The following is a 9,616-nucleotide window of genomic DNA, read 5'->3' as shown; positions in this document are numbered from 1 at the left end:
TCAAGGCATCGCATTTTTAAATAGCCAGAAATCAAAAACAAAGATTGAAACTTGACAGAATTAGGAAATAGGGGTGGGGCTTTTTACATATAGAGAAACAAGAATTAGAAGCCTATCAGAGCTTTTCAGAAAATATTCAAGCAAGAAGAGAGTAAAATTAAATATTTTCATGATGAAATAAAAGCACAAAGCAGGCTTACTAATCAATAATTCTGTATCCAGTAAAGTTAGTCTTCAAAAACAAAAGAAAAGGAAATATTTGGGGGGGAAACAAATATCAGGGAAATATATTACTATTCAACTTGCATTTCAAAAAAATTTAAAAGATGTTTTTCAATGAAAAGAAAAGGAAATGGCTGTATAGAACAAGCTAAGCATCAGAAAACTAACAAATGAAGGTAAAATAAACTTTCATTTTCCTCATCAATTTCTTTTAAAGCTCTTTGTTCCAAATAATAACAGTATGTTATTGGAAAATTATAGCTTAGGGATAAGTTAAATGATTGATAGTCATGTTGTAAGGGTCAGGGGGTTGGAGTACTGTTAAAGGGTACCTGTACTAACAGTGAAGCAATACAGTGTTGTTTCAAAGTGATTAAGATCCTTGTAAATGTACATTGAAAGCTCTAAGGTAAACACTAAGATGTTTAAGAAGTGTCATCCATCTAGTTAAAATAGAGAGGAAGTGGAATCATATAAAATGTTTAATAAGAATCAAACCAACAAACACCCAACTCCCTGCCATTGAGTGGAGGCCTACTCATGGTGACACTAGGACAGGGTAGAACTGCCTCTGTGAGTATCCAAGACCAAAACTCATTATAAAAGTAGAAAACTCTATCTTTCCATGTAATCCAGTGGTTTAAATATTTTTAAAGGAGTTGTGCAATCATCACCATAGTCGTTTTGGGGACATTTTCTTTATTCTTGTACTCATTATGATTAGTTCCCCATTCCCCCAATCCCACTCCCCAACATCTCCTGTCATCAGCCTAAGGAACTACCAATCGAATTGCTGTCTCTACAGAACTGGTGACTGCAGTCAGCAGTCCAATGCATCACCACTACATGACCAGGGTTCCCAATCAAACCAAAGGAAGAGAGAGAGAGAAATTCAAGGAGAAATAAGTAACTTTACTGTTTTCGGACACTTCAATACCCCTCTATCAGTAATTAACCACAGCAGAAAATAACAATGAATAAAATTGAACTGAACAAACACTGTCAGTGAACTGGACTTAATTGACATTTATAGCATATTTCTTCTACAACGGCAGAATACATTCTTTTCAAACTCACATAGAGCAGTCACTATCATAGACCACACACTGCATCCTAAAACACATCTTAACAAATGTAAAATAATTTAAGTCCAATGAAGTAATGCTGTCCACCACAGGATATGGAACTGGAAATCAGTACCAGAAAGATAGCTTGAAAATTCAAATATGTTTGGAGTTGAAACTACACTTTTCTTAGTAAAGCCTTCTAAATAATATGTGCATCAAAGAACTAACTCTCAAGAGAAATTAAACATGATTTTAAAGTAAATGAAAATGTAAATACAACTCAAAAACCAACTTTCGAAATGTCATTCCTTGTCCTTCAGTTTTATTTAGTTTATTGATGACATTTCATTTTGAAAGACAATTCAAGATCTATTTTGAAGTACAATGCTGTCTGTTATAAGATTATATATATCCAATTAATGCAACTATTGTTTGAGTTTATGCACCCCGACTACTAAAGCTAGTGATGAGGAATCAGTCCTCCATCTGAATTCAATCAAGAAGCATTGAATAAGTATTGGTCAATGGAATGCAAACATTGGAAACAAATAAGAAGGAACAGTAGTTGGAAAATATGAACTTGGTTATAGAAATGATGCTGGGGATCAGCAGAATATTGAAAGACTAAGGATTTGTTCATAGCAAATGCATTTTTTAAACAACACAAAAGGAGACTGCATACATAGACCACTCCAGGTGGGATACACAGAAATCAAATTTAGCACATCAGTGGGAAGAGAGTATGGAGAAGCTCGATATTAGCTGCTGAAGTGAGGCAAAGGCTGTCTGTAGAAGAGACCATTAATTTCTCATGCGTAAGTTCAGGTTGAAGCTGGAGAAAATTAAAAGAGGCCCACAAGAGCCAAAATACAGCCTTGAGCATCTCTCACCTGAATTTTGCAAACATCTCAAGAGCATATTTGACAAGAGACTTGATGAGCTTTGGGATGACACAAAAATCATCATTTCCGAAGAACGCAAATGGTCTATTTAAAAAATAGGAGAGAAAGAAATCATAGAGGTGGATGTCAGAGGAGACTTGGAAACTTGCTCTTAATCCTAAGTAGTTAAGACCCATGGAAGAAAGGAAGAAGGCAAAGAGCTGAACAGAAAACTTAAGAGGGCAGCTCAAGAAAGCGAAGTAAAATATTATACTGAAATGTACGAAGAACTAGAGGTAGAGGGCCAAAAATGAAGAACATACTCAGCATAGCTTAAACTGAAAGAACACAAGAAAAAATCAAAGCCTTGAGTCGCCATATGGAAAAGTTCTATGGGCAAAATATTGAATGATGAAGGAAGCATCAAAAGAAGATGTAAAGAGTTTTTTGCTTAGGGGGCATTGAGTTCATTTTACTGGTGGTAGAACAAATTGGAAAGGGATAAAAAATAATGGTCGTACAACACCAAGAGTATAATCAAGGGCACTGAATTATACATGCAGAATTATACATGTAGAAGTTGTTGAATTGGTAAATGTTTTATTGTGCATATTTTTACCAAAATGGAAAAAAAAATGCATGAATAACAATGATTATGAGGGAAAAGAAAATGTTCCAAATTGATTGTAGTCAAGATTGTATAACGCTTCTTGATAGGGATGATCTATTGAATTGTATGATATATGGACAAAGTGCCAATAAAACTTACATTAATAAAAAAGAAGATGGAAAGAGTACACTGAGTGACTGTACCTAAAGAACTAGTTGATATTCCACCATTTCCAGAGTTAGTATATGAACAGTGGTGCTGAAGGAAGAAGGCCAAGCTGCACTGAAAGCATTAGCCCAAAGCCAGGCTCCAGGAATGGACAGAATACCAATATTTCTGCAAGCTGATGAAGCACCATAAGCACTCAGTCATCTATGCCAGGAAATTTAGAAGACAGCTACCTGACCAGGTGATGGAAGAGATCCATATCTTTACCCATTCCCAAGAAAGGTGACCCTACGGAATACTCAGAATATAGAACAATATCATTAATATCACATGCAACTAAAATGTTACTGAAGTTGAAGCAGTCCATTGAGAAAGAGCTGTCAGAGGGCCAGATTCAAGGAAAGGAAATGGCACAAGGATGTCATAATTTATGTCGTGTGGAACTTGGCTGCAACAAGGTGTGTCCTTGTACCCAATTGAAGAGTAGACCTCTCCACGGTCCCCAGAGAGAGAAAATCTGGACAGGACCAATTTACCCACAGAAATCGGTGACCGGAGTCACATGCAGAAACAGAGTGGAGAGAATGGCCTCTGTTTGCCGGAGTCTCTCAGGAAGAGAGGAAAGAAAAAGAAGGGAAAACTAGAAAAATGTTAGAAAAGAGTAAAGGGAAGACTCCCAGTTCTGGCCATCAGTGCAGAAAGACAGATTCGGGCTTTAGAGAGATGTCTCAGGGTGCTCTGGCAAAAAGCTCATCAATTCCGGAAATCTTAGACCCATGTTACATACACAGTCTTCACAGGAAAAGGAGGGGTTCTGGTTAGACATTATCTTTCAACTATGGTAAGGCATTCATGGATAGCCTGGAGAAGGGTGGGAATTCCAGGACACTTCATTGTGCTCCTGAAGAACTTGCACATGAGTCAAGAGGCAGGTGCGTGAACAGAACAAGGGAATACTGGATGATTTAAAATCAGAAAAGATGTGTATCAGGGCTGTATCCTCTCATCATATTTATTCAATCTGTATGCTGAGCAAATAATCAGAGAAGCTGAATTATATGTAGAGGAATGTGGCATCAGGATTGCAGAAAGGCTCATTAACAACCTGTGAAATGCAGGTGATACATCCTCCCTGAAAGTGAGGAGGACTTGAAACACTTGCTGGTGAACATCAAGATTGCAGCCTTCCATATGGATTGCAACGTAATGTAAAGAAAACAAAACTCTCCACAATTGAATCAATGAGTGACCAATAGATCACACAACATACCTCTGGTTCCTTGAGGTTCCAAGGTTTTCTCACCCTCCTCCCCCACAAGCCCACATGGAAGAAGCACACCAGCAGGTGTGATCCTGCAACCCCTGGGGCGGGGGTGGTGGGTGGGGCGGGATGTTCCCTTGTCTACAGATGGGCTTTGGGTCTCCACTCTGACCCCTTTCATTCTCACCATGTTTTTTGTATATTTGTTTGCTGTTTGCTATGAATCTTCCGATGTCTGTTACCCAGTCCCTATGCCACCTCATGATCACACCGGCTGGTGTGCTTCTTCCGTGTGGGCTTGTTGCTTCACGGTTGGATGGCCGCTTGTTTATTTCAAGCCTTTCAGACCCTGCTGACCCAATGCTTTCTGTTCCAGAAGGTTATTAATTATTGCCTCACTTTAACCGACATAGGTCTATTCAGATGACCTATTTGTCCTTTCATGTGTTTTATCAGATTTTCTATGTAATTAATTTAAATTGCCTCATGTATAACTAGAATTGTTCATAAAATTTCTCCATTATACTTCCTTCTCTAGTATTTATTATTTTTTCATCTGCTTGTTGGATGTAATTTGCTTTTTTTGCATTTTTGAAGGACATTTCATTCCTCTTGATTTTGTCATTTCCAGCATAACAAAACATAGGATTTTGTGATTCAAAATGGCCCAACCCAGGCCTTTTCTGCTCACTGTCACATAAGGTGTCAATCTTGATGCATTCTATTTCATTTTGATGACTTCTAATTTTCCTAGATTCATACTCTGTACATTTCAAGTCCTGATTATTCATCGATTTTTGCAGCTGTTTCTTACCGTTTTGGGTCATGCTCTATCAGCAAGTGAAAGTTCCAAAGATTTTGTTCTAATAACCTGATATATTGTGATGCTAACCCTCCGGGCATCATCGCTGAAGACAAATGGGTGCTATATCAGCAAATGTGGTGAAGAAGGCTGATGGTACCCGGCTATCAAAAGATAAAGCGTCAGCATCTTAAAGGCTTAGAGTTAAACAAACAGCCATCTAGCAGAGAAGCAACCAGAAGACATGGAAGAAGCACACCAGTCTGTGCGATCATGAGGTGTCAAAGGAATCAGGTAACAGGCACAAGACCCAAAACAAAACAAAATTAAAAAAAACATATTGTTCAGAACAAGGTGGGTCAGAGCAGAGACCCCAACTCCATCTGTAAACAATAGGACACCCCCTCACAGAAGAGACACAAAGAAGGATGAGTCAACCAGCGCACAGTATAGCTTAGATGAAACACACAATATTCCTCGGTTTTTAGAGGCTTCCTCACCCCCCACCATCCTGACCCCAGTTCTGCCTTTCAGATTTGGCTAGACAAGAGCATGTACACTGGTACAAGTAATAGCTCACAGCACATGGAATCCAGGTCAGCTAAACCCCTCAGGAACAGAAATACGAGTAGCAATACCAGGAAGGTAGGGGGAAGGTGGAGTAAGGAGGGGAGGAAGGGGAAACTGAGGGCAAAGATCAATGTATAACCTGCTGCCCCCTCCCCCCAAGGGGACAAACAATAGAAATGTGGGTGAATGGAAACAGCATTTGGTTTAAGATATGAAAACAATAATAATTTATCATTTATCAAGGGGTCACAAGGGTGGACTTGGGGAGGGAAGGAAAAAAGCAGAGCTGATGTTAAGGGTTCAAACAGAAAGTAAATGTTTAGAAAATAAAGATGGCAACATATGTACAAATATGCTTGAGACCATTGATGTATGGGTTGTTATAAGAGCTGTAAGAACCCCTAATAAAATTATTTTAAAAATATACATTTACAGCCTTGGAAAAACACAAAAGGGAAATTTTACTCTGTCCTGTAATGTCTCTAAGAGTCAGAATCCACTAAATGGCACCGAGTTTATTTATGTAAAAAGACATTCTTTTTCGTTTCAACCAACTTTTTTATTGTAAGAATTATTACATTTCTTCTTTCATTTTTTTTCTCAAATTACATGAATTTCCACTTGGATTTCACATGTATTTAATTTAATTTATTTATTACTTTACATTTATTTTAATTGGGAGTTCATATATATATTATATCATTCCATGGCTTATTCATGTCAAGCAGTGTTGTACAATTGCTTACCACAATCAGTTTCCAAACATTCCTGGACTCCTAGACATCATCTCCCTTTTACACCCCACTGCCAGCACCATTGTCCCGCAGTCCCAACACCCTCAATCTACTTGCTTCCCTATAGGTTCATCAATCCTGGGTTTCATATTCTGAAAAAAGAAAAACAAATAACACTCTGTCAAGAGAATGGCCCCCAATGACATAACACATCTGAAATATATCCTAATAGGAAAAAAACTACAGAAAATGATGAAAACCATATCAGGTCTGTCTGCAGCAGAGGGTGGATTGACTGACAAGGTTTGAACTGTTTAAGTCAGGTTTCTCCTTTTGATCTTCTGTACTCATCCTGCCAATGCACTCTGTTTAGTCACCCCTTTCCTCCCATCCCTCTATTATAGAGAGAGGAAGATCACTGGAGGCTATTTCCTATGCAGTTCCCAAAAATGTATCTTGGGATCCGATTGTCATCCACAGCCTTCTGCAAACTGGATTCTCACACTTTAGGTTCTGATACGATTCTTTCCTTCAATGTTGGATGATATGATTTGCAATCCTTTGGTGACTGATGTTGTTGTGCTTCTTCCATGTGGACTTGGTTGACATCTCACTGAGATGGCTGCTTGTTTGCAAACAAGTCTTTAAGACCCCAGATGCTATTTTGTCTGATAACTGGGCACCATCTACAGGGACCAGGCCAATGGTCTCAAACCTTTAGGGAGAAGTAGCCCATTGTCCTTAACAGCAGGGAGTGGGCCCTTCTTGTGGTGGGACCAGACAGTAGTCTGGCAATTGACTGCCATCAGGGAGGATGTCGCTAAGCATCTGACCTCCCACCATAGTCTTTAATATTTGGCATGTCTTTGGGGGAGACAAGGCTGGGGAAGTCTCTTTATAATCCCACAATAATAATCACTGAGAATGTCACTCACAGGCTTGCTAGAATAACACATATCTTAATACAGTGTGTAGGGCATTGATGTAGCAAAACCATATTTGTCCACCTACCAACAGTTTAACAGGCTTGGTACACCAGTCTTCAGCTTCCTCAGACACCATGTATTATCCAACTTAAGTCCTCAGGTTACAAGTGTGTCTGTGGAAGAGTAAAGTTCACCCAGTGAATTTTCCAAATTGGTGCTAACCAATGCAGCTCTAGAGCATGCTGTTCACCTTGAAGATGCAGGATTCAATGTCCCGGCATTCCATGGCAACCAGCTTGGTCCCCAGGATGCACCCAGAAGTCCGGGTCAATGTGGGCCATTCAGTTTATACCATCAAAGACACTCCCCACCCCTAGGGTCCCCCAAATCATGTTCAGTCATTCTTCCCTCTTTTCCTACCAACAAGCGTGCATTTGTGCTCCCCCAGATGTGTTGCTCCCTTTCCTTTCTCCTGACTTGTTTTCCCCATCAGTATCCCTCATCCTTCTGATAGGGCTGTCTACCTGTCCGCGGGACCGCATCATAGCTTTACATGGCAGCCGCTCAGTAGACAACATCCCCTTCCCCTCCCTTGACCATTTGGTCCCAGTTGATGTGAAGCTCCCTCGTGGCAAAGTAGTTACCTAGAGAGGATGATGTGTGGTTCATTTTCACTGGTCAGGCTCCCTACCAGCACACTGGATGCCCTTCAAACCTGAGTTGTGCCCAATCTGCTGCTTGTTCCCACAGCAGTGGACTCATACAGTCATTGTCCTTTTGTGATTAAGTAACTTCGCTCGGCATCATGTCTTCAAGATCGCTCAACATTTTGAGGTTTTCATAGTTTCGTCGCTGTTTTTTAGGAATGCCTAGAATTCCATTGTGGGTATGTACCAGAGGTTTTTTTATCCAATCTTCTACTTATGGGAATTTAGTTTTTTCCAACTTCTTGTTATTATGAACTGTGCTGAAATGAACATGAGGAAGCTTAAGGAAAATACTTAGTCTTAAATTTTTTAAATGTGTAATAATTTACTCTAAACTTAGGAACTTAATCTCACAATTCATTATCTCACATATTTGATGAGTCAAACACTCTGTATATCATGACTTGATCTTTTATTCAGGATCTCATCCAGCTGAAGTGATAGCATCGCCTAGAATGAATTTTGTCTGCAGACCCTGGGAAAAGTCAGCTTCCCAGTCCCCTCAAGTTGTTGGCAGAATTCAGTTCCTTGTGGTTTGAGGAGTGAGGTCTCTGATTTCTTTCTGGCTGTCAAACAGGAGTAGTTTTCAAAGGCTCTCATAATTTCCTGTCTCATAGTCCTCTCCAGAACATAGCAGATGCTATGTTCAGTAGGAGAATGCTTCTGCTGTCAAAACAGTGACTTCCATTTCCTCTGGCCTCTCTATCTTGCGGTAATGACTTGTGTGCTTAGATCTGGTCTACTCAGACAACCTCCCCTATTTTTGTCAAAATGGATAAAATCTATTATATTATAACCCCCAAATGGTATGCAATTTACTCACTAGAATCCAGGAATCTTCCAAACTGTTTTAGAATTTCACTTAAAATAATTCTCAAGGCCAGTATGTTCTCAAATTTGAAGAATACTTTGACTAGATATGAAATTCTAGGTCAATATTATTCAATATTCTAGAGCATTATTCTGGTGTCTTTGTGTGTAATATTATAACTGAATAGTTTGATCGAAATCAGATTTAAAAAAATATTTTAACTATTCTAGTCTAATACCTCTCGAGGGCATTTGAGTTTATTATTATGTTTCTTAAATATCCTTAAGTGTGGAGTTTTCCTTTTCTTCTATTTGGTACTCAGTTTCCCTGATTTTCTGTGAACCTTTTCCATCAGAATCTATCATGTTTCCTTTTAAAAGGAAGGTCCCTCATTTTTTTTTACTTTTGCTTGCCTCTCTCTCTCACTGACCCGCCCTTATTCTTTTACAAGTTCTATTACCTAGATACTTGTACAGCATATACTTTTACTTAATTTTGTATTTTCTATTTCCCAGTAACTGGAGCCCTACTTGCATCCTGGGTTATGCGTTGGGCTGCTAACTACCAGATCAGCAGTTTGAACCCACCAGCTACTCTTCAGGAGAATGATGAGGCTTTCTGCTCCGATAAAGATTTACCACCTTGGAAACCCATGAGGGCAGTTCTACTCTGTCCTAGAGGATCATTATGAATCAAAACGAACGAGATGGCAGTGAGTATGGGTTTGAAAAGCATCAGCTTTCTGGGAAAATCCCTCATTTCACTATTCAACTCACTAATTTGTTCTTTAGCTTTTATCCACCGGATTCTCCAATTTATTATGGATTTTATTTCAATAACATTATTTCTCGTGGATC

This window comes from Echinops telfairi, unplaced genomic scaffold, assembly GCF_000313985.2.
Source record: "Echinops telfairi isolate 266 unplaced genomic scaffold, ASM31398v2 ScPeMD7_2186;HRSCAF=2738, whole genome shotgun sequence".
Taxonomy (NCBI): Eukaryota; Metazoa; Chordata; class Mammalia; order Afrosoricida; family Tenrecidae; genus Echinops; species Echinops telfairi.
Note: the sequence above shows the minus strand (reverse complement) of the source record.